This window comes from Macaca nemestrina, chromosome 2, assembly GCF_043159975.1.
Source record: "Macaca nemestrina isolate mMacNem1 chromosome 2, mMacNem.hap1, whole genome shotgun sequence".
Taxonomy (NCBI): domain Eukaryota; kingdom Metazoa; phylum Chordata; class Mammalia; order Primates; family Cercopithecidae; genus Macaca; species Macaca nemestrina.
The window spans coordinates 28708041-28734477 of NC_092126.1; the positions used below are offsets into that span (position 1 = coordinate 28708041).

Genomic DNA, 26437 nt, shown 5'->3' on the forward strand with positions numbered 1-26437 from the left:
TGGAAGGGATTTAAGCAGAGACATGATATGATCAGACATATACTTTATTAAAACAACAACAAAAACCTATTTATAGCATAGTAAATAAATCTCAAGACTGTAGGTAGAGAAGGAAGTTAGTCAGGGATTGTAGTAGTCTAGAGAGCTGATGGTGACCAAAACTAAAGAAGCAGTGACAATAATAATAAGGGAGAGTGCAAAAATAAGTGGTTAGGAGGTGGACCATATAGAGTTTCGAGTTTGATTTTATCAAAGGATGGAGAGACAGACAGACATCTGCAATGGGCCCTAAACTTATGACTTACTAGATCATTCACAAATATGGGGAAATCCAGGAAGGAAACAGGTTGTGGTTTAGTGGGAAAAAATGATGAGTTCACTTTCCAACTTATGGTATTTTAAGTAGCTATGTTTCATTGGAATGATATCCTATAGACAGTTGAATTCACTTGCATAAATTTAGTGAATGCATCAGGCTCAAGATACTGTTTTGGGGGCCACCAGCATTGAAATGCGAGGTGGCAAAACAGTCTCCCATGATGAGTGTGTGATACAACGGAGAGAAAGGAGAGAATCAAGGTTAATATTCAGGGGAGGAGTATCATTTAGGGTACAGGAAAAGGGACAGGAGCTCATAAAAGATACTGAATAGAAACATCCAGCAAGGAGAAGGAAAATCAGGAGAACACAGTATACAATGGAAGCCAAGGAAGAGAGGAGGGGTCACTAGTATCAAATATGAAAAGAGTCTAGTCACATAAAGACTAACAAGCACTCCTTGACAAACAAGAGGCTACAGGCTACAAGTGACTGAACACTCTTCTGTATCCTTGTTACAACCATTAAAGGAAATAATGAATATAAAAATACTGTTACCTCCACTGTTCAAAATATGTTTATACTTAATTTCTAAACATATTTCCTTTTAAAAAAAGTGATTTAAACTCTTTGAGTTTCAGTTTCTGTATCCATAAACTGAGATGAATATTAACATGCAATTTGGCTCTTAATTATACTATAGTAGGAAATGTCAGCCTTACAAATATTAAGAGATAGAAAAGCCAGAAGGGAGTCTTTTCAGAGTTTTTGTATGTTTCAAATGAGAAAATATAAGTAACTAAACTTTAAATATTTTGAATTTTTGTGGCTATAAAGTACAATAAATTTTTAAAGTTAGACAACATCTCACATTTTTCTTGATGAGACCATCTGTTTCATCTAGGCCAATATATGATCAGCCCAAGGGAATCACGGTCTTATTTACTATTGCAGTCAGTTCCAAGACACAATAACTTTCAAACGCGCAGCATAAATTTACTGACCAGCTATTATATTGCAGATACTAGATATCTAGCATGTTTATGCTCAGTCATGCTTCTAAGTATATAATCTTTATTCAACGGCCTTATTTGAGGAAGGTCTCTTGAAACATTCCACTCCAGTCATGGATTTCCTTTAGTCTGTAGTAAGGCTAGGCTTAGATATAATTACGAATGGGGAAATAATCACAAATACAGCTTCTTTGTTGTTGCCACCTTGGTAAGTTCCTTCTCATTCCAGGTGCTCAGTACTCATGGTCTCTCATCACACTGTCCTATCCATTTCTCTTCTCTGATCATACCTTCGAATTCAGTGACTAGTATGGACCAGCCCTACATCAATTTCAAAATACACCACAAATTTTTTTCCTACACTTATGGAATTACACTACACAACTTGAACAAGGTCTCCACTTTTCTCCTTTACTATTGACTAAGAGTTTTCCATTCTTAGACAAATTCCCCTAATCATGTATAGGCTTGTTGAACACCGGGAGAGTGTCTTCAACTTCTTCAATATGCTTTTCATAACACAAAGCATGGCATCAGATTTATATCAGGCCTGATATAATTAAAGTATTTAGCAATGATTAGGTAATCCTTATTAGTTATTTGATAAGAAAGATTTTTAATTGCCTGGTGGCCAGTATGTCTAGCTGAGTTGAGACTGTAGCATCTCCTTGGTCCTCTGTATGGTCATAAGTCTCCCCTTTAGGGTTGTCATCCAGAAAAGGATGATATCCTAACACCTAGCATTTAGATTTGCTGGGCTAATCCCACACTCTCTGGTAAGCCAACGCTAAGGGGGTCCTTGACAAGATCTTGATGTGTTTGCAAGGGTCTGGGCCTAGTGCCAAAACCTGTAGGATTTCCCAAGTTACCTGCTCTTTGTTTAATGATACATGACTTGTTAAGAATTAGCAACTTTAAAGTAGGCTGTGCTGTTTAAAAATTTTAAAAAACACAAAAAACACATCACACACTGGGGCCTGTCGTGGGGTGGGGGAGGCTGGAGGGATAGCATTAGGAGATATACCTAATGTAAGATGAGTTAATGGGTGCAGCACACCAACATGGCACATGTATACATATGTAACAAACCTGCACGTTGTGCACATATACCCTAGAACTTAAAGTACAATTTTTTAAAAAAGAAGAATGATTTACCAATAACATGTTAAAATTCCACCTAGAGGGTGTTTGAGCGCAAATAAAATTGACAGAGTAAGAAACACACACACACACACACACACACACACACACACACACACACACACACAGTTACCTGTGAGGCCACATGAAACAAACAAACATGCAAGCCTACCTTTGGAAATAAGGCTGTTGTTCAACTCAATGAGCTACATGTTATATTTTGTTTATCTGAACTATGCTAGTCAGGAGACATTTGTTTAGTGCTACTTTGGGTTAAATACTGTATTTGCTGGTGGAATTTGAAAAATAAATGCATTGCCTGGTCCATGTTCTCTGAGAGCTCAAAGTTTATTTCTGGTATATACACACACACACACACACACACACACACACCAGATAATAGTGTATGCCCACTATTATAATACGAGGTTAAAGAGTGGAGGAAGGAAATAAGTTAAATAGTACGTGATGGAAACCTAACCCAGACTCATGGTAATTGGGGTAATAAGGGATAAAGACGGCTTTGCAGAAGAGTTCACAGATGATGCTTCAAGGATAAGAAAAATGTCATTGGGTAAAGAGGAACCAAGGAGAGGTCTTGCCATTTTTATTTTCTGGGAGTAGAAAGTGCAAAGATCATGAAACGAGGTGAAAAGAATGACACAGCTGAAGAAGTGCAAATGGTCAGTATGGCTGGAGCCACAAGAAGGAGGAGCAAGTGGTGATAGATAAAAGGATAGAAATAAGGAGCCCAGACCATGAAGGGTCTTCTATGCTTGGGTGACATCATAATGGTCCTCAACAAATATTTAATACATTGACTACATAAAGAATTACATCTAGACACAGATAGCCAGAATGTTTTCTGTCATCTAAAAATATTTCAATAACTTTTCACTATATTTAATATATATTTGTTTTATTGTTTATTATTTATGTATTTACTGATCTTAAAACTATTGGAGTGATGAGGAGAGGAGGTAATTCCAATGGCAAATGCTAACACCATGGACTGAGATGGAAAATACAAGCCACGTGAATAATGCCTTTTCTATTTTGAGAGTAGAATTTTATTTTATTTTTTTAAACTTTAGGAAAACATACTCGAAAAGTGGAAAGAAAAGAGAATGACATAGCAGAACTCATATTTGGTAAGACGGAAAAAACTCTCTCATTACATTAAGTTTCTAAATCAAGAACTCACAATTTTCTCCTGGGTTTCTAAATTTAGTAACATTCCATTCTTAATATCCCTGCCTTGTTCAAAACAAGCACCACTATTTCATATTTTATGAGCACATGCCCGTCTCATAGTCTATTTACAGTAATATATGTCATAAGGTGGAATCATTCTCGGATACATGCTAAGACAATTTTCTTTCATATTTGCCATCTCTCAAATATTTCAAATTTTAACATTTAGGTACACTGTGAAATAAGTTTTGAATCCATCAGACAAATACTTCATTTTCCTTGTAAGCATTAAACTTTAGGAAAAAATAGGAATAAGTAACAATAATGCAATATTAATATAATAGTATCTGAATTACTCCATCAAATTGAGTGACTTTAAGTATTATAAAAAATTCAGAAAGCAGCATGCAACTTATAATATTTCACAGTAACTATTACTATGAAAATATTACCATGGACAAATGGCATTTCAACTAGAGCTTTACTGACCAATAAAATGCTTGAAGGATAACGTAATTTTTTTTTTTAAAAAGATGTGTTATAAGCTGTATATATTAACATTCTTTGGTCCAATAATTCCACTCCTTCTTAAAAGAACTCCAAATATGGGAGTAAAGCATCTTGCTGTCCCCTTTGCTTGGAATGTTCTTCCTCAAGACATACAGTTGATTGCACCTTCATTTCTCTTCTGTCTTTATTTAAATGTCATATTCTCAATTATACTTCCCGTGACCACTGATTTAAAATTGCAGCCCATTCCTTCCCCCTTCTCTGCTTTATTTTTCTATGTGCAACTTGCCACTATCAAGCATGTCACATATTTAAATTGATTGTTTTGTTTACTGTTTGTCTCCTATCAGGATGTAAATCATATGAAGGCAAAAACCTGTGTCTATTTGCTTCACTCGCCTATCTCCAGCATCTAGAAGAGTACATGGCAAATGATAGGCACTCAGTACATATTTGCTTAGTTAGTAAATAAATACATTTTTCATAGAGATGTTCATTACAATTTTTTATATTTAAGTGGCAAAAAATCAAAATAATCTTAAATGTGTAACAATTAAGATGCGGCTATATAAACTAAATAATTCATTATATGATGGAATATTATGCAAATATTAAATATGTTTGTAAATATTTATAAAACACAGAAAAATAATTCTATTAAAATGTTATGAGAAAAAATATTTCCCAAATTTGCATGGAATACCAGCACAACTGCATTAAAACAGGTAGAGAAAACAACAAACAGAAAGATTTAACATGGAAGCAGAGGTTGTTTTAGAATGGCTGTAATTGACAGACATTTGTTTTTCTCCACTGTTTCTATTGTAAAGTTTAGATAATTAGCACAGTATACCCACAGAGGAAAATTAAACAAATCACAAGAAAATACCTTAAAATGTAATTTGTAGGTTTAGAGAGAACATGGTTCTTGAATGTGATTCTGCTTATAGTAAAGAATGGTGGAATTATTTCCAAAAATCCATAAGTCTGCCTAATAGAAAGTGATGGTGAATAAAGTCATTCTTATAATTAAACATAAGTGTATTACATCTTGCCCAAGGAAACATCAATTGCTATGTTTGAAACAATCAAATGAAAAACTGTCTGCTCTGCAGTTTCATATGGTTAGGGAAAATGTAGTGGTTACACATCCTGGGTATCCGTTCAATAGTTAATTTATGATAGCGTTTCATCTTCCCGTAGTGAATTCCGAAAAGCCTAATGAAGCAATACTTGAACTGATAGTTGATTTGCAAAATAAATGCAATTTTAATCTTTGCTTAAGTGCTTAAGTAGGTACTTTAAAGTTACCTAATTTGAGAGCTCTTAATAAGAACGATGAAAACAGTACCTTACTTTTCAATGCACTGTCTTTTCCCACCAAGGTATTCTGACACGTAAAATCATTACATTTTTTAGATAAGACACTTACTACCTTGCACCTCACTGGGAATCTGAAGTGGTAGTGTAGTTTTCTGGTTTTTTGTATAATTATTGCTATATACTCAGGCTTAGATTTATTCACCAAACAATAGCTGGCCAGTAGCCAAGTAGGCACTGGTTCATTTCTAGTCAAAGATTCATGCTCAATACAATACATTCCTTTTATTAAATATTCCAAATACATTATTTTGGCATATAGACACTGTAAATATTCTCATAGCTGCGTTATAAATAGCTTTGTGGGACAAAGGTCAAATCCGAGCCATGAATGCCGTATTGAGTTATTGTTAGTGAGAGACCCTATTACTCAATCCTAGATTAGTGTGAATGGCTAAACAGAATAACTGGAAGGAGTCTCCTCAACATGCTTAAGGCTTTGTGTTGTGGAGGTGTGGGCATGAAGATGTGGGGGTATATGGGTATACGGACCTCCACTGCCACCTTATATCTAAAAGGTGGACTAGGAATAGGTGGGAGAATGTGAGTATGTTAGTAGTAGGGGAGGAGGAAAAATGAGATTTAAAGAGGAAGAGAGGAAGGGAGAGAGGGAGCCAAACACTAAGAGACGAATGGATGTTAACTAACCAAAGCATAACTATGTAGTCAGGGTATACCAGAATGTCCAAGCAATTCAGGGATAAAATTTATTTAATTTTCTCCTCATCATAAAACTTCAACTTTATTTATTATTAGATGTCTTTGCCTTTAGTATCATAGTCAGTATCTTTAATTTTAGCCATTTTACCTAAGGAGGAAATGACATCTCTGCAGTTTTCAGGAAAATGACTATACCATAAATTGGGATTTACTTACACAATGAAATAACATTAAAATGTCCATACCCTTTCAGGGCCCACTGATGTTTATGTATTTTACCCTGATAGAAAAAGACATCCAAGAATCCTAGAATTAAAGTACCTTTTTGGGGGCTACTAGTGTAACAAGCATTGATATGAGTAGAGGTCAGTGGTACAAGAGCACTACCCCTTAGTTCCATTTAACATGAAACTAAGATAATATAGGTTATGCACAATAAAGAGGGGATTTGGAGAAAAGTTTTTTGAAGCAAATATGTATTTGTAAATGCTACTAAATATTGAATTCAGATCCAGCAAAATTATGAAGCTGTTGGAAAGGGACCTCTTGATTGCTCAAGTTGGTGATTAAGCTTTTAGCTAATGACTTCCTTCTACACTGTGTTACTGGAAGTCCCAGTTGTGCCTTTCAGGCCTCCTCAGAGCTGTTTGGGGAAAAAAGGAGGAGGAGCTGAAATGCTGATGAGCTCATTTCCTTGTTCTTAGAAGTGCTGACGGAAGATTGCAAGGAAGAAGATATTGGAACGATTATTTCTAATGTTTGACATCATTCAATGCATGTCACTCCCTAGAGTACTGCAGATAAAGGACGCCTGACTTAGGTACACATAAGATGATGGTCTTTAAGAGATCTTCTCTTGGTTTTTCAGAAAGATGCTGAGCCAAGTCTGCGTAAGTACCTGAAAAAGCCTCTGCTCCTTTAAGTAGTAAATGAATCCTCAGACACTTGTGTTCCTGAAAGCTTTGAGTTGTGCAGTGTTCTGGTGTATCTTAGTCTCAAGATTAGCTGGATTACTAAGTATGTTTCAAAGGATGTAGATTTTCTAAAAACAGTAGATATTAAAACAAACTGAGGAGGCTGGGCGCAGTGGCTCATGCCTGTAATCCTAGCACTTTGGGAGGCTAAGAAGGGAGGATCACTTGAGCTCAGGAAACCAGCCTAGGCAACATGGGGAAACCCCATCTACAAAAATAAAACCAACAAAATTAGCCAGTCATGGTAGCACATGCCTGTAATCCCAGCTACTTGGGAGGCTGAGGTGGGAGGATCACCTGAGCCCGGGAGATTGAGGCTGCAGTGAGCTGTGATTGCACCATTGCACTCCAGCCTGGGTGACAAGGGTGAGACCTTGTCTCAAACAAACAACAAACAAAAACAAAAACAAATATTGAGGAAATACAGGCTTGATGACCTTGAACATGCCACCTCAAGATGTGCTGCTTTGTTATATTGATTATTTCTAGCTGAAGGCATTTGAGAAACAGCAGGTGTAGGAAAGCCTCCCTGACCTTATTCTAAATGCAAATCATAAAATTTCCCATGAGACAGGTGCTTTCCCCATATCAGAAAGAAAAGAACATTCTTATCACTGGAGACTGGGAGTTGAAGCTGAGATGAATCTGGACAAACCAATCTACTAAACAACCCATCTTCCATTAATTTCCCCCGTATATTTCCTCGTCACTGCCCCACAATTTACTTCCCCTGTCTTGTCACATCCTCACAATGTTTAACACATTTTTTAAAAAAGGTATTTAGGCTTTTGGGCCTAACAGCTTCTTTGGATTTTTATTTTCTTTATGAAGACTCCTGTGTGTATGGAAAAGTATTTAATAAAATTTGTATGCTTTTTTTCCCTGTTAGTCTGTCTTACATTAATTTAATTCTCAGTCACAGAACCTAAGAAGATAGAAGGAAGATTTTCCTCCCCTACATTATTGACGATAATCATCATTATTGATTGAACAGTGAGTGAGCTTATTTCTTGATATAATTACTTCACCAAATCCTCGCAATTATGCTACTTCTTTGCCCATTTACAGATGAAACATTTAGGGTTTGAGCTCTAGCTTCGTCAGTAATTAACTATATCTTGTATAAACTTCTTACTTTCCCTCCCTTTCTCCCTATGTATACAAATATATACCTGCCCTAATTATGTCACAAAGTTACACTAAAAATTAAATGATATTCAGAAATAAAGATTCTGAGATAGAAAAATTTGGACATTTGTAAGTTAATAGAAGTATTGGTTAATAAAGCATTTTAAACAAAAGGAGAAAAACAAAATAATTACAAACAATGAAAATGTGTATATATGCTTATAAGAAATACTGCACTAATGGGAATTCTGCTCATTTGTTTAATTTTTACCCTATTTGCAAATATGTAAATTGGGATTACAAGCACAAATTCTATACCAAATAATAGTAATGCTGATTGGTGAATTAAAGTCAAACCTGTGTATTTCTAAAGCATCTCCCATGCTTGGTATTGCCCTTCTGAGAATCAGCAAACTAGAACTATGGAAGTCGATGCAGGAAATAACCTTAAAATACAGCATTGAAAATAAATGCCAAGTATGTATGGATTATTTTGAGTTATAATGATTGGGAACATTACTGGTGTGTAGTGGGCAAGGACGTGAGATGTTCTGGCCTGGAGAGGATGATCTACCCAATATGACAGCCCTTTACTCCACATGACTTCCAACTGTTTGAGCAGAAAAATGTGGGATCTCCTTTATTTTAATTAATGAAGAAATACTTACTTAAATGAGAGGAAAAAATCCATGATTCTATTGAAAAACCATCAGGAAAATTTAATGTCATGATTTCTTTTTCTTGTTGTTTTTCCCCACTCAATTGTTTCTCCTGTTATTATTTATTTTGATTTCATCACTACCTCACTCCAGGTCTGAGCATAGGAATTGTTGGAACACTACATATAGGGATAAGGTCCAACAAATTTGCCAGAAGACTCAGTTTCCTCATTTTTTCTATTTTCATAGACTGAAATTTGTGTTAGCATGCTATCCTTACTTGAGTTAGCTATTTCTTAATTTCTGTTGTCATATATTAATGTCTGGTTAAATGAATACTCATCATAATATGAGTTCTTGTTCTATGTCCACTTGTACCTCTACTCTTTTAATCTGCCTGTACTACTTTGATGGAATTATTGTAAATCTAAATTTGTTCATTATAACTAATTGCAAGTATTTATTTCATTATGCATTTTAGTATCCTAACGCTACAACCCTTATGAATTGAAATACACAAGAAATTATTATAAATGATTTCCTTTATGTTCTCTCTGATATTACAGTTATTGTATCAATTTAATTTTTAAGGTGAATAGGTAGAGAATAAGAAGGTATTATAAATATTTGTCATGGAAAAGGCAATGTTGGGTTAGAAAACATTGTTCTAGACCAGGGGTTGGCAAACTTTTTGTTTAAAGGACCGATTGTGAAGATTTTAGGCTCTGTTGGCCACAGAGTCTCTGTTGCAACTACTCAACTCTGCTGATATAGTGAGAATGCAACAATAAAACACATACAAAAGAATATGAGTAACTGTGTTAACAATAAGTTTTATCTATAAAAACAGGCAGAAGGATTTTGCCTGACACTTGGTTTGACAATCCCTGCTCTATATTCTTTTTTCTCTACTGTGTAGTTTTTCATTATATACGTCCACCCATCCACCACACTTGATTTATACTATACTCTTGGTGAATACAGACTTTGTTTCCATTATTTTGTTTCTGTAAACAATAACTCAGCAAACATTTTGCACATGTCTGCAAGTGATTCTCCACCTAAAAAAAAATGCTGAATGCTACGATATGTGCATTTCAAATTTGATTGATTCTTGCCACATTGTTCTTATTTTTGTTTGCTTTCTAGAGTATAATTTCTGTCCTTATCTTTATGACCTCCTTTAGGCTTTTTCCCATGCTTTTTAAAAATTCTGGGGTAATCACTTAACTTTTATATTTATGTTTTTTACTTTAATTTTGTTTATTCTTTATTTGGCATTACAATTATATTGCTCAAAACTCAAAAGTTCACAGAAGGTATCCAGTAAAATCTTCCCTTTTCTGTGCTCAGTACCCCTTGTGGTTCTCTCTGGAAGCAAATAAGCTCAGCAATATCTTAGTTAAATCTCCAAAGACAACCTAAGCATTGTCAAGTAAATATATACACACATACTCTTTTCCCACCTCTTCTGTATATAAACGGTAGCATACTATATATACACAATTAATCTTGCTTATTTCATTTCACAATATGTCTTGGAAATTATAATAAATGCATAAATTGGCAATGTCTAGAGGCAATTTTGATTGTCACAACTGGGCAGTGGGTGCTACTGGCATCTAGTGGGTAGAGATCAGAGGTGTTGCTAAACATCTTGCAATGTACAGGGCAGCCTCCATAACTAATGATTATCCAGCCCCAAATTTCAATAGTCCCAAGGTTGAGGAACTGTACTTAAACGATATTGTATCAGGTGTCAATCGCGTTTTTCAAATCTCCGATAGTCTAAAAATTTTGATGTGCTAGTTTATCAGTTTGTGATACTGTGTGTTATAATAGCTATTTTTATTTTCTAAAATAAGTTTCTCTCTCTCTCTCTCTATGTATATAAACATGCACACACAACACACATACATATGTATATATAAGTACATATATTTACTGTGGTTATATCTTCTTAATAGTTTCTTCCCTTAACATGTAATAATACTTACTAGTCCTATTAGTATCTTCATCTTAAATTTTGTATCTCAACTATTTATATTCTTGCACCACTTTTCTTTTGGTTAGTATTTACATAACAGATCTTTTTTCCAATTCCTCTAGTAGTTTTGTATTAGATTTAATTCTATAACTGGCATATTTTTGAATTTAAAAAATCTATTGACTATTACTTATTTTAGCAGGTGAGTTACTACCCATTAAGTGTTTACATTTGAATATTTGTCATATATCTTGATTTACTGCTGTTATTTTTCATCTTCCATTCCCCAATTTTTCTTCCTCATTTGTTTTTCTCCTTTCCTTTTCCTTGTGGATTGGTAATATTTCACATTTTCCTTAGGTTTTTTTTCTGGTTGTTTTGAAATCACTGGGTCCATTAATAGTTCTCTTTTTTCTTTTTGCACAGTTACTTTAAAAATTTTAATAACACAACTAATTACAAAGTTTTCTAACAATATTTTCTAGGTTCTAATGTATTTACTCTGAACATGTTAAAAGGTGACATACTGCTTTTTAGCCACCTACCATCACTTCCATATGGTCATCATTGTTTAGAATTTTGGTTTCCACCTATTTAAAAAACATAAAACACCTTAATATATTTTCAGTCAATAGTTAATTAAATCTATCAATATGTTTTAGCAGTATCTGTTACAACTCATTTTTATTCAGTCCGTCAAAACAATGTTGTTTATTATCACCCAATGGTTAATCTAATTTGTCAACATATTTTTATCAATTTTCATTTTAAATTTTATCTTGGATCCACTCCTTCCTTCTGGCTTCACTTTTCTTCCTGCTAAAGAACATATTTTAGTAGTTCTTTCAGTGAGAATTGGTGGGTGGTACAATTGTTTTGTTTTATTTTTTGTGAAAATAACTTCACTGTGCACCCTTTCCTCAAGAAGAATGAACCAAGAGAAAGAAATGAAAGAAAAAAGAGAAAGAAAAGAAAGGAAGGGAGAGGAAGGAAGAGAGGGAGGAGAAAGAGAAGAAAGAGAAAAGGAAAGAAGGAAAGAAGAAAGAAAGGAAGGGAAAGAAAGAAAGGGAGGGAAGGAAGGAAGGAAGGAAGGAAGGAAGGAAGGAAGGAAGGAAGGAAGGAAGGAAGGAGGGAAGGGTCGGCCAGTCAGTATTTTTTTCTAGTAAGCCAGATATTGTTCATTGCCTTTTGGCCTCTACTGTTGCTGTGAAATCTGATATCAGTCTAATTATTATCCCTTGGTAAGTAAATTTTCTCTTTCAGAAGGTTTGAAGATTTTCTTTTCAATCCTTTATAATCTGCACTGTAACATGTTTCGGTATGGAGTATATATATTTTTATCCTATTCAGTTCCTAAAGTGCCCTTTTGGTCTCAGGATTTATATATATATTCCTTCCATTATGAAAGCTTCTTAGCTTTATACCTTTATTTATATATTCCCTATTACTCTATTCTGTTTTTTCAGATGTCCTATTACATAACTCAGTGATTTTTTGACTAAGGTAAATATAAACAGAAAGCATACTTGCATATCATGTTACTTTGACAGTTAGCTTTCTGAAGAGTTCTTAGAGAGACCAAAGCCATCAAAGATACAATTTTATGGCATAATCTATGACTCTCAGCCTTTGTGGTTATAATAGTAGTTAGTAAGAATGTGCAAATCACTTCTTAGTGTCACAGTAAAATGACAAGATCTAAAAAAGAACATTCTGTTTCCTTTGAAAGAATATAACTTAGAACCTTTGAAATGGCCCAGTACAAGGGGCCACAAACAATTAAGTGATTTTGTTTTTGTATTTTAAGAATGATATAATGATTACTAACAAAATACCCAGTTAACAGTGGCTCCAATAATAGGAATATTTTATATCATCCAAAAAGGAGTTTGGAGATGCATTGTCTCAACTTTCTGCTTGGCCATCCACATCTTCTTTGCCATATCTCTCTGAATGATAACAAGACAGCTACAGTGGTTTCGAAACATCATCTCCTTCTATCTACACATATCAGTGGAAATGAAGGAATGAGGATGCAAATATTTTTCCCTTGCATGTCTTTCTTCTTTTATCAGGGAAAAGAATGATTTTCAAGAAGCTTCCCTCTCCCCACCAAAACAATCTCTTTATATCTTATTGGATAAACTTGGTCACATACTGACCTTCACACCAAAAAGTGAGATAAAGGGAATGAAATTAGCACTGGTTTAGAACAGTCATAATTTATTCCCTGAGCCTGGGCATACTGCTGCCTACATAAAATTGCTTTTTTTTTAATTTTTCAGTAAGAAAATGGGAGAGATAACTGTTGAACCTACGGATACCCAGCAGTTTTCACCACCAAGACTACAAATTCAAACTATTAATTTCCATATTCATGGAAGAAAGAAAAGGAGGTAGCCTTTCTTTTTCTCATTTTCTGCCTCATTGCCATAAATAAAGAAAAGCAAGTTGAGTGAATTTTTTTCAGAAAATAGAAACTTATTGACTGTAAACTCGAGCAAAAAACCTGATCCAGCAACCAGAAGGCCTGAATCTGCCATCAGTTAGTTATAGCGCCTTGGGCAAATCACTAATGCACAGTTCTCCAACTGTGGTGGAAGAAAGATTGGATTCAATTAATTGCTATACAGTCACTTCTCGTTTTAAGTTTCCATAAGGCTTTGAATCAGCAGCGTAATTATATGGGATGATTTTCAAACTAAAGGTAACTCTATAGCCCAACTTTGTAACTAATAGGCAACCGTGCACCCTGTTGATCTCAAATAATTAATGTGGCTTACAAAGGAATTTAATTTAAGAGTCAGAGTACAACCTAGTAGAGGTTCACCATTCAGAAGATGGCCAAATAGGAACAGCTCCAACCTCCAGCTCCCAGCATGAGCAACACAGAAGATGGGTGATTTCTGCATTTCCAACTGAGGTACTGGGTTCATCTCACTGGAGCATGTCAGACAGTCCATGTGGGACAGTGGGTGCAGCCCAACGAGTGAGAGCTGAAGCAGGGTGAGGCATCTCCTCACCCAGGAAGCACAAGGGGTCAGGGAATTTCCTTTCATAGCCAAGGGAAACCATGACACACAACACCTGGAAAATCCAGTCACTCCTACCCTAACACTGCACTTTACCAAGGGTCTTAGAAAACAGCACACCAGGAGATTATATCCAGCTCCTGGCTTGGAGGGTCCCACGCCCATGGAGCCTCCCTCATTTGCTAGCACAGCAGTCTGAAATCTAACTGCAAGGCAGCAGCTAGGCTGGGAGAGGGGCGCCTGCCACTGCTCACGCTTAAGTAGGTAAACAAAGCAGCCAGGAAGCTCGAACTGGGTGGAGCCCACTGCAGCTGAAGGAGGCCTGCCTGCCTCTGTAGACTCCACCTCTGGGGACAGGGCATAGCTAAACAACAAGCAGCAGAAACCTCTGCAGATGTAAAAGTCCCTGTCTGACAGCTTTGAGGAGAGTAGTAGTTCTCCCAGCAAGGAGTTTGAGATCTGAGAATGGACACACTGCCTGCTCAAGTGGGTCCCTGACCCCCAAGTAGCCTAACTGGGAGACGTCCCCCACTAGGGGCAGACAGACACCTCACATGTCATACGGCCGGGTACACCTGAGATGAAGCTTCCAGAGGAACAATCCGACAGTAACACTTGCTGTTCAGCAACATTCTCTCTTTTGCAGCCTCAGCTGCTGATACGCAGGCAAACAGGGTCTGGAGTGGACGTCAAGCAAACTCCAACAGACCTGTAGCTGAGGGTCCTGACTGTTAGAAGGAAAATTAACAAACAGAAAGGACATCCACACCAAAACCCCATCTGTATGTCACCATGATCAAAGACCAAAGGTAGATAAAACCACAAAGATGGGGAAAAAGCAGTGCAGAAAAGCTGAAAATCCAGAAAATCAGAGCGCATCTCCCCCTCCAAAGGAATGCAGCTACTCGCCAGCAACGGAACAAATCTGGACGGAGAATGACTTTGACTAGTGGAGAGAAGAAGGCTTCAGTCGATCAAACTTCTGAGAACTAAAGGAGGAACTATGAACCCAGTGCAAATAAACTAAAAACCTTGAAAAAAGATTTGACAAATGGATAACTAGAATACCCAATGCAAAGAATCAATAAATGACCTGATAGAGATGAAAACCATGACATGAGAACTATGTGACAAATGCACAAGCTTCAGTAACCAACTTGATCAACTGGAAGAAAGAGCATCAGTGATTGAAGATCAAATGAATGAAATGAAGCGAGAAGAGAAGTTTAGAGAAAAAAGAGTAAAAAGAAATGAACAAAGACTCCAAGAAATATGGGATTATGAGAAAAGACCAAATCGACGTCTGATTGGTGTGCCTCAAAATGACGGGGAGAATGGAACCAAGTTGGAAAACACTCTTCAGGATATTATCCAGGAGAACTTCCCCAAAGTAGCAAGGCAGGCCAACATTCAAATTCAGGAAATACAGAGAACACCACAAAGATACTCCTTTAGAAGAGCAACTCCAAGACACAGAATTGTCAGATTCACCAAAGTTGAATTGAAGGAAAAAATGTTAAGGGCAGCCAGAGAGAAAGGTCAGGTTACCCACAAAGGGAAGCCCATCAGACTAACAGCAGACCTCTTGGCAGAAACACTACAGGCCAGAAGAGAGTGGGGGCCAATATTCAACATACTTAAACAAAAGAATTTTCAGCCAAGAATTTCATATCCAGGCAAACTAAGCTTCAAGTGAAGGAGAAATAAAATCCTTTAGAGACAAGCAAATGCTTAGAGATTTTGTCACCACCAGGCCTGCCCTACAAGAGCTCCTGAAGGAAGCACTAAACATGGAAAGGAACAACCAGTAGCAGCCACTGCAAAAATATGCCAAAATGTAAAGACCATCATTGCTAGGAAGAAACTGCATCAACTAGCAAACAAAATAACCAGCTAACATCCTACTTACAGGATCAAGTTCACACATAACAATATTAAGCTTAAATGTAAATGGGCTAAATGGTCGAATTAAAAGACACAGACTGGCAAATTGGATAAAGAGTCAAGACCCATCAGTGTGCTGTATTCAGGAGACCCATCTCACATGCAGAGACATACATAGGCTGAAAATAAAGGGATGGAGGAAGATCTACCAAGCAAATGGAAAACAAAAAAAGGCAGGCGTTGCAAACCTAGTCTCTGATAAAACAGACTTTAAACCAACAAAGATCAAAAGAGACAAAGAATGCCATTACATGATGGTAAAGGGATCAATGCAACAAGAAGAGCTAACTATCCTACATATATATGCACCCAATATAGGAGCACCCAGATTCATAAAGCAAGTCCTTAGAGACTTAAAAAGAGATTTAGCCTCTCACACAATAATAATGGGAGATTTTAACACACCACTGTCAATATTAGACAGATCAACGAGACAGAAAGTTAACAAGGATATCCAGGAATTGAACTCAACTCCGCACCAAATGGACCTAATAGACATCTACAGAACTCTCCACCCCAAATCAGCAGAATATACATTCTTCTCAGCACCACCTTGCACTTATTCCAAAGTTGACCACATAGTTGGAAGTAAAGCACTCCTCAGCAAATGTAAAAGAACAGAAATTATAACAAACTGTCTCTCAGACCACAGTGCAATCAAACTAGAACTCAGGATTAAGAAACTCAATCAAAACCGCTCAACTACATGGAAACTGAAAAATCTGCTCCTGAATGACTACTGGGTACATAACAAAATGAAGACTGAAGTAAAGATGTTCTTTGAAACCAATGAGAACAAAGACACAACACACCAGAATCTCTGGGACACATTTAAAACAGTGTGTAGAGGGAAATTTATAGCACTAAATGCCCACAAAAGAAAGCAGGAAAATCTAAAATTGACACCCTGACACCACAATTAAAAGAACTAGAGAAGCAAGAGCAAACACATTCAAAAGCTAGCAGAAGGCAAGAAATAACTAAGATCAGAGTACAACTGAAGGAGATAGAGACACAAAAACCCTTCAAAAAATCAATGAATCCAGGAGCTGGTTTTTTGAAAAGATCAACAAATTTGATAGACCACTAGCAAGAGTAATAAAGAAGAAAAGAGAGAAGAATCAAATAGACACAATAAAAAATGATAAAGGGGATATCACCACCAATCCCACAGAGATACAAACTACCATCAGAGAAAACTATAAACACCTCTATGCAAATAAACTAGAAAACCTAGAAGAAATGGATAAATTCCTGGACACTTACACTCTCCCAAGACTAAACCAGAAGAGGGTGAGTCCCTGAATAGACCAATAGCAGGCTTTGAAATTGAGGCAACAATTAATAGCCTACCAACCAAAAAGAGTCCAGGACCAGACGGATTCACAGCTGAATTCTACCAGAGGTACAAGGAGGAGCTGGTACCATTCCTTCTGAAACGATTCCAATCAATAGAAAAAGAGGGAATCCTCCCTAACTTATTTTATGATGCCAACATCATCCTGATACCAAAGCCTGGCAGAGACACAACAAAGAAAGAGAATTTTAGACCAATATAACTGATAAACATCGATGCAATAAAATACTGGCAAACCAAATCAATAAAATACTGGCAAACCAAATCCAGCAGCACATCAAACAGCTTATCCACCATGGATCAAGTGGGCTTCATCCCTGGGATGCAAGGTTGGTTCAACATATGCAAATCAATAAACGTAATCCAGCATATAAACAGAACCAAAGACGAAACCCACATGATTATCTCAATAGATGCAGAAAAGGCCTTTGACAAAATTCAACAGCCCTTCATGCTAAAAACTCTCAATAAATTTGGTACTGACAGAATGTATCTCAAAATAATAAGAGCTATTTATGACAAACCCATAGCCAATATCATACTAACTGGGCAAAAACTGGAAGCATTCCCCTTAAAAATGGGCACAAGACAGGGATGCCCTCTCTCACCACTCCTATTCAACATAGTGTTGGAAGTTCTGGCCAGCGCCATCAGGCAAGAGAAAGAAATAAAGGGTATTCAATTAGGAAAAGAAGCAGTCAAATTGTCCCTGTTTGCAGATGACATGATTGTATATTTAGAAAACCCCATCGTCTCAGTCCAAAATCTCCTTAAGCTGATAAGCAACTTCAGCAACGTCTCAGGGTACAATATCAATATGCAAAAATCACAAGTATTCTTATACACTAAAAGCAGACAGATATCCAAATCATGAATGAACTTCCATTCACAATTGCTTCAAAGAGAATAAAATACCTAGGAATCCAACTTACAAGGGATGTGAAGGACCTCTTCAAGGAGAACTACAAACCACTGCTCAACGAAATAAAAGAGGACACAAACGAATGGAAGAAACTTCCATGCTCATGGATAGGAAGAATCAATATCGTGAAAATGGCCATACTGCCCAAGGTAATTTATAGACTCAATGCCATCCCCATTAAGCTACCAATGACTTTCTTCATAGAATTGCAGATTCACCATTCATATTTAAGTTTTGACTAGCATAATTTATAATCAGACACTTGCTTTATGGTGAATCTATATGGGAAGAATGTTTCTGAATCTATCTTCCCAAAAGAGCATTACTAAGTGGTCTGGGAAAGAATGAGTTCTGAGGTAAAAATAAATTTGAGAGATGCCAGATTAATCGTATTTAAATAAATTTCTTTATCATAAACTTCTTAGAAGACCTACAATGCCAAAGTGTGTTGTGACTCTCCCAAAGAGATATATCACCTCCAAATTTGACTGTGGGTCCTTTCTTCATGAAACATTTGAATTATTTCTCACTTTAAAGTAATCATGCTGCCTTATATTTTTGTATGGAGTTGACATAAATTCCAAAATATTTTTTAAAACATCCTCTTGTAGTTCTATGAACACCTTTCCTTCCCAGACCTTTTTTGCACTACGTTTTAACAATTCTGCCCTAATTGGTTATAAGATGTCAAACTAATAATACTATTCCAGAAACAGAAAATAAACAGTATATAAATATACATGTAAATTTTAGCACACATATTAATTTAATAAATATATATATTTTGTTATACTTTAATTTCTAGGGTACATGTGCACAACATGCATGTTTGTTAAATATGTATACATGTGCCATGTTGGTGTGCTGCATGCATTAACTCGTCATTTACATTAGGTATATCACTTAATCCTATCCCTCACCCTTCCCCTCACCCCACGACAGGCCCTGGTGTGTGATGTTCCCCTCCTGTGTCCAAGTGTTCTCATTGTTCAATTCCCACCTATAAGTGAGAACATGCGGTGTTTGGTTTTCTGTCCTTGAGATAGTTTGCTCAGAATGGTGGTTTCCAGCTTCATCCACGTCCCAACAAAGGACACGAACTCATCGTTTTTTGATGGCTGCATCATATTCCATGGTGCATATGTGCCTCATTTTCTTAATCCAATCTATTATTGATGGACATTTGGGTTGGTTCCAAGTCTTTGCTATTGTGAATAGTGCCACAATAAACATATGTGTGTGCATGTGTCTTTATAGCAGCATGATTTATAATCCTTTGGGTATATACCCAGTAATGAGATGGCTGGGTCATATGGTATTTCTAGTTCTAGATCTTTGAGGAATCACCACACTGTCTTCCACAATTGTTGAACTAGTTTACAGTCCCACCAACAGTGTAAAAGTGTTCCTATTTCTACACATCCTTTCCAGCACCTGTTGTTTCCTGACTTTTTAATGATCGCCATTCTAACTGGTGTGAGATGGTATTTCATTGTGGTTTTGATTTGCATTTCTCTGACGGCCAGTGATGATGAGAATTTTTTCATGTGTCTGTGGGCTGCATAAATGCCTTCTTTTGAGAAGTGTCTTTTCATATCCTTTGCCCACTTTTTGATGGGGTTGTTTGATTTTTTTCTTGTAAATTTGTTTGAGTTCTTTGTAGATTCTGGATATTAGCCCTTTGTCAGAAGGGTAGATTGTAAATTTTTTCTCCCATTCTGTAGGTTGCCTGTTCACTCTGATGATAGTTTATTTTGCTGTGCAGAAGTTCTTTAGTTTAATTAGATCTCATTTATCAATTTTGGCTTTTGTTGCCATTGCTTTGGTATTTTAGTCATGAAGTCTTTGCCCATGCCTATGACCTGAATGATATTGCCTAGGTTTTCTTCTAGGGTTTTTATGGTTTTATGTCTAACATTTAAGTATTTAATCCATCTTGAATTAATTTTTTGTATAAGGTGTAAGGAAGGGATCCAGTTTCCACTTTCTACATATGGCTAGCCAGTTTTCCCAGTACCATTTATTAAATGGGGAATCCTTTCCCCATCTCCTGTTTTTGTCAAGTTTGTCAAATATCAGATGGTTGTAGATGTGTAGTATTATTTCTGAGGGCTCTGTTCTGTTCCATCGGTCTATATCTCTGTTTTGGTACCAGTATCCCTCTGTTTTGGTTACTGTAGGCCTTGTAGTATAGTTTGAAGTCAGGTGGCATGATGCCTCCAGCTTTGTTCTTTTGGTTTAGGATTGTCGTGACAATGCAGGCTCTTTTTTGGTTACACATGAACTTTAAAGTAGTTGTTTTCCAATTCTGTGAAGAAAGTCATTGGTAGCTTGATGGGGATGGCACTGAATCTATAAATTACCTTGGGCAGTATGGCCATTTTCACAATATTGATTGTTCCTATCCATGAGCATGGAATGTTCTTCCATTTGTTTGTGTCCTCTTTTATTTCGTTGAGCAGCGGTTTGTAGTTCTCCTTGAAGAGGTCCTTCACATCCCTTGTAAGTTGGATTCCTAGGTATTTTATTCTCTTTGAAGCAATTGTGAATGGGAGTTCACTCATGATTTGGCTCTCTGTTTTTCTGTTATTGGTGTATAGGAATGCTTGTGATTTTTGCACATTGATTTTGTATCTGGAGACTTTGCTGAAGTTGCTTATCAGCTGAAGGAGATTTTGGACTGAGACGATGGGGTTTTCTAAATATACAATCATGTCATCTGCAAACAGGGACAATCTGACTGCTTCTTTTTCTAATTGAGTAGCCTTTATTTCTTTCTCCTGCCTGATTGCCCTGGCCAGAACTTCCAACACTATGTTGAATAGGAGTGGAGAGAGAGGGGGAATGCTTCCAGTTTTTGCCCATTCAGTATGATATTGGGGGTGGGTTTGTCATAAATAGCACCTTTTTTTTTTTTGAGATACGTCCTATCAATACCTAGTTTTTTGAGAGCTTTTAGCATGAAGGGCTGTTGAGTTTTGTTGAAGGCCTTTTCTGCATCTATTGAGATAATCATGTGGTTTTTGTCTTTTGTTCTGTTTATGTGATGGATTATGTTTATTGTTTTGCATACATTGAACCAGCGTTGCATCCCAGGGATGAAGCCCACTTGATTGTGGTGGATAAGGTTTTTGATGTGCTGCTGGATTCGGCTTGCCAGTATTTTATTGAGGATTTTTACATTGATGTTCATCAGGGATATTGGTCTAAAATTCTCTTATTTTGTTGTGTCTCTGCCAGACTTCGGTATCAGGATGATGTTTAGCTTCATAATATGAGTTAGGGAGGATTCCCTGTTTTTCTGTTGATTGGAATAGTTTCTGAAGGAATGGTACCAGCTCCTCCTTGTACCTCTGGTAGAATTCGGTTGTGAATCCGTCTGGTCCTGGACTTTTTTTGGTTGGTAGGGTATTCATTATTGCCTGAATTTCATAGCCTGTTATTGGTCTATTCAGGGATTCAACTTCTTCCTGGTTTAGTCTTGGGAGGGTGTATGGGTCCAGGAATTTATCCATTTCTTCTAGATTTTCTAGTTTATTTGCATAGAGATTTTTACAGTATTCTCTGTATTGATATCCCCTTTATCATTTTTCATTGCATCTATTTGATTCTTCCCTCTTTTCTTCTTTATTACTCTTGCTAGTGGTCTATCAATTTAGTTGATCTTTTCAAAAAATCAGCTCCTGGATTCATTGATTTTTTGAAGGGTTTTTTGTGTCTCGATCTCCTTCAGTTCTGCTCTGATCTTGGTTATTTCTTGCCTTCTGCTGGCTTTTGAATGTGTTTGCTCTTGCTTCTCTAGTTATTTTAATTGTGATATTAGGGTGTCAATTTTGGATCTTTCCTGCTTTCTCTTGTGGGCATTTAGTGCTATAAATTTCCCTCTACACACTGCTTTAAATGTGTCCCAAAGATTCTGGTATGTTGTATCTTTGTTCTCATTGGTTTCAAAGAACATCTTTACTTCAGTCTTCATTTTGTTATGTACCCAGTAGTCATTTAGGACCAGGTTGTTCAGTACCTATGTAGTTGAGTGGTTTTGATTGATTTCTTAATCCTGAGTTCTAGTTTGATTGCACTGTGGACTGAAAGACAGCTTGTTATAATTTCTGTTCTTTTACATTTGCTGAGGAGTGCTTTACTTCCAACTATGTGGTCAATTTTTGAATAAGTGTGATGTGGTGCTGAGAAGAATGTATATTCTACTGATTTGGGGTGGAGAGTGCTGCAGATGTCTATTAGGTCCATTTGGTGCAGAGCTGAGTTCAATTCCTGGATATCCTTTTTAACTTTCTGTCTCGTTGATCTAACGTTGACAGTGGTGTGTTAAAATCTCCCATTATTATTGTGTGGGAGTCTAAGTCTCTTTTTAAGTCCCTAAGGACTTGCTTTATGAATCTGGGTTCTCTTGTATTGGGTGCATATATATGTAGGCTAGTTAGCTCTTCTTGTTGCATTGATCCCTTTACCATTATGTAATGCCCTTCTCTGTCTTTTTTGATCTTTGTTGGTTTAAAGTCTGTTTTATCAGAGACTAGGATTGCAACCCCTGCCATTTTTTGTTTTCCATTTGCTTGGTAGATCTTTCTCCATCCTTTTATTTTGAGCCTATGTGTGTCTCTGCATGTGAGATGGGTCTCCTGAATACAGCACACTGATGGGTCTTGACTCTTTATCCAATTTGCCAGTCTGTGTCTTTTAATTCGACCATTTAGCCCATTTACATTTAAGGCTAATATTGTTACATGTGAATTTGATCCTGTAAGTAGGATGTTAACTGGTTATTTTGCTCGTTAGTTGATACTGTTTCTACCTAGCATTGATGGTCTTTATAATTTGGCATGTGTTTGCAGTGGGTGGTTCCAGTTGTTCCTTTCCATGTTTTTAGTGCTTCCTTCAGGAGCTCTTGTAAGGCAGGCCTGGTGGTGACAAAATCTCTCAGCATTTGCTTGTCTGTAAATGATTTTATTTCTCCTTCACTTGAAGCTTAGTTTGGCTGGATATGCAATTCTGGGTTGCAAATTCTTTTGTTTAAGAATATTAAATATTGGCCCCCACTCTCTTCTGGCCTGTAGTGTTTCTGCCGAGAGGTCTGCTGTTAGTCTGATGGGCTTCCTTTTGTGGGTAACCCTACCTTTCTCTCTGGCTGCCCTTAACATTTTTTTCTTCATTTCATATTTGGTGAATCTGATAATTATGTGTCTTGGAGTTGCTCTTCTTGAGGAGTATCTTTGTAGGCATTCTGTGCATTTCATAAATTTGAATGTTGGCCTGCCTTGCTACGTTGGGGAAGTTCTCCTGGATAATATCCTGAAGAGTGTTTTCCAACTTGGTTCCATTCTCCCCATTACTTCCAGGTACACCAATCAGGCATAGATTTGGTCTTTTCATATAGTCCCATCTTTCTTGGAGGCTTTGTTCATTTCTTTTACCTCTTTTTTCTCTAAACTTCTCTTCTTGCATCATTTCATTCATCTGATCTTCAATCACTGATACACTTTCTTCCTGTTGATTGAATCAAGTACTGCTAGCTTGTGCATGCAGCACATAGTTCTTGTGCCATGGTTTCAGCTCCATCAGGTCATTTATGGTCTTCTCTAAGCTGTTTATTCTAGTTAGCCATTCATCTAATCGTTTTTCAAGGTTTTCTATTGGCTTTGCAATTGGTTTGAACATCCTCCTTTAGCTCAGAGAAGTTTGTTATTAGCAATCGTCTGGAGCCTTCTTCTCTCAACTTGTCAAAGTCATTCTCCATCCAGGTTTGTTCCATTGCTGGCAAGGAGTTGCGTTCCTTTGGAGGAGAAGAGATGCTCTGATTTTTTAGAATTTTCAACTTTTCTGCTCTGTTTTTTCCCCATCTTTGTGGTTTTATCTACCTTTGGTGTTTGACGATGGTGATGTACAGATGGGGTTTTGGTGTGGATGTCCTTTCTGTTTGTTAGTTTTCCTTCTAACAGTCAGGACCCTAAGCTGCAGGCCTCTTGGAGTTTTCTGGCGGTCCACTCCTGATCCTGTTTGCCTGGGTATCACCAGCAGAGGCTGCAGAACACAAATATTGAAGAATGGCAAATGTTTCTGCTTGATCCTTCCTCTGGAAGCTTCGTCTCAGAGGGGCACCTGGCAATATGAGGTGTCAGTCAGCCCCTACTGGGAGGTATCTCCCATTTAGGCTACTCCGGGATCAGGGACAGACTGAGGAGGCAGTCTGTTCATTCTCAGATCTCAAACTCCATGCTAGGAGAAGGATTACTCTCTTCAAAGCTGTCAGACAGGGAAGTTTAAGTCTGCAGTAATTTAACAAATATTAAATGGTATGAACACTACCTTCACATTATAAAGATACAATATTACAGGCAACTATTTTGTCCCCAGTATTTTAACTTACTTGTCAATGATCACTGTTAGGCCACCTTTTTGAAGTATTTTATAGAATAAAGGTTTGGGGGAAACAGAGAAATATTAATTTAAGTCATTTTTCTAAATATGCTATAATTGTAGATATGCTTAAACTCATTCAAAAGAAAGAGCAAGCAGATAACACCAGGAAAGAACAGGAAAGTTTTTACTGCTTATAAAAATAAGTCCATCAACAAGGGATTTCAGGCAGGAGTCACACTAGAACTGCTTGCAGACCAAAATTTCAAATCCTAAACGAATCTTTGCAGAAAGTAAACTGCAAAAAAATTGGAATGGGTTTTCATTCCTTTGTCATGTAGCTAGTAAGGGATGGATATTGCCTACTGGGAGAACCATCTTGCTGCCTGAAGAACAGTAGAAATGACAGTAATAAAAAACACAGAAGAATTTAGGGGTTGCTATCAGGGGAGCAAAAGAGTCTCCATTGGTTTAGTAGAGAAAAGCAGCCTTAAAACGAAATAAACAAAAACTTTTAAAATATCTCCTTCAAAAGTATGAGTTTTTATGGGAGTAAATAAGTCATCATCTGTTAATGAACACACAGTAACAGAAGTGGCTTCTAAGGCCAAAGAATTTCAAATATCTAAGAACCAGGAAGAATGGAAAGGAAAGTTCAAGATATAACTTAACCTAATAACAAAGTTGTAAATAACAATAATAAGATGATGAAATATTTGTTAAGCAGATACTTACATCTATTATTTCATGAAACCCTATGAAATTGTTACTACAAAAAATGAAGGCTTAGACATGTTGAGTGACTGCCCAAATTCTTGAGAATTTTGACCAGGTCACGGAGAGTGTTTTTAGGATGTTAATTTACGTGTGCATCATGGGTGGGTGGAAGAAGACGTCAAATGTTGGCAAAGTAAAAGGATACAAAACCATAGACACACCCAATTTGTCTACCATTTTCATTTTAAATTTTTGTTCAAACTGGAATGTTATTTTCCATTTAACCATTATTTAACAGATCCCTTTATGGTTACAACTTTCTAATAAAGGATAGCTATATTTTAAAATTAAAAAATTAAAAATAAATTTGCCATCTGCCTAACTAGACAACATTGCCATCTAGTGGCCTAAACACACTACAGCTACCACTTCTGGGGTGACAGCAGGGGTCCTATCAAGGCTCTGAAGGATGTGCCCAGTAGATACAATGTTAATAATGATGGCAAGCCACACCAAGAGCACACAAACTCATCCAAAGCAAACGTGCCGACATTCAACAAGAAAACTCACTCTAACCTCAAAGATGTCACAGCTTCACCGAGAAAAAAACAACCAAAAAAAAAAAAAAAAAAAAAAAACAACTACCACCACCATTGAACCAAGGTTTTGATGTGCCTCACTTATTTATTTATTTTTCTTTGAAATTTTAAGATCCATTTCTTACTCCTGTGTTCACCTACCTGCATGGTAATGTTTTCAAACATTCTCTCATCTTTACAGTAAGAATATAGCCCTCTATCAACATGACCAAGGAAAGAAGCAGGTATCAGCTGCTAATGACAGTCAATAATTCAACAGGGAGTCAATCTGTTGACTTAACAGACTTTAAGTTAAGTTTAAGTCCCTGTTGACTTTAAGTCAGGGACTTAAAGACCCGGAATCTATCCTAGAATGAGCAAGCTAAAGCTAGGCTTTGGTCTAAACAAGATGAAGATTTAAAGGACAGGAAAATAGGAAAAGGCTTACAAAATTGGCACAGATGCAGCTTCAACTGAGGTACCCAATATTCTAGGGATAAATTATCTTAACAAACATCCTTTGGGGCCTTTTCTTTAATTAAAATCAGA

The 26437-nt window shown here is 36.7% G+C and overlaps 1 protein-coding gene across 7 annotated transcripts in view; it reads right to left on the reverse strand.

Annotated features, from left to right (window-relative positions):
- The window catches only part of LOC105465816 (potassium voltage-gated channel subfamily H member 8), a 383293-nt gene that overhangs the window by 151643 nt on the left and 205213 nt on the right, over window positions 1–26437 (reverse strand). The gene's annotated exons all lie outside the window — the stretch shown is intronic.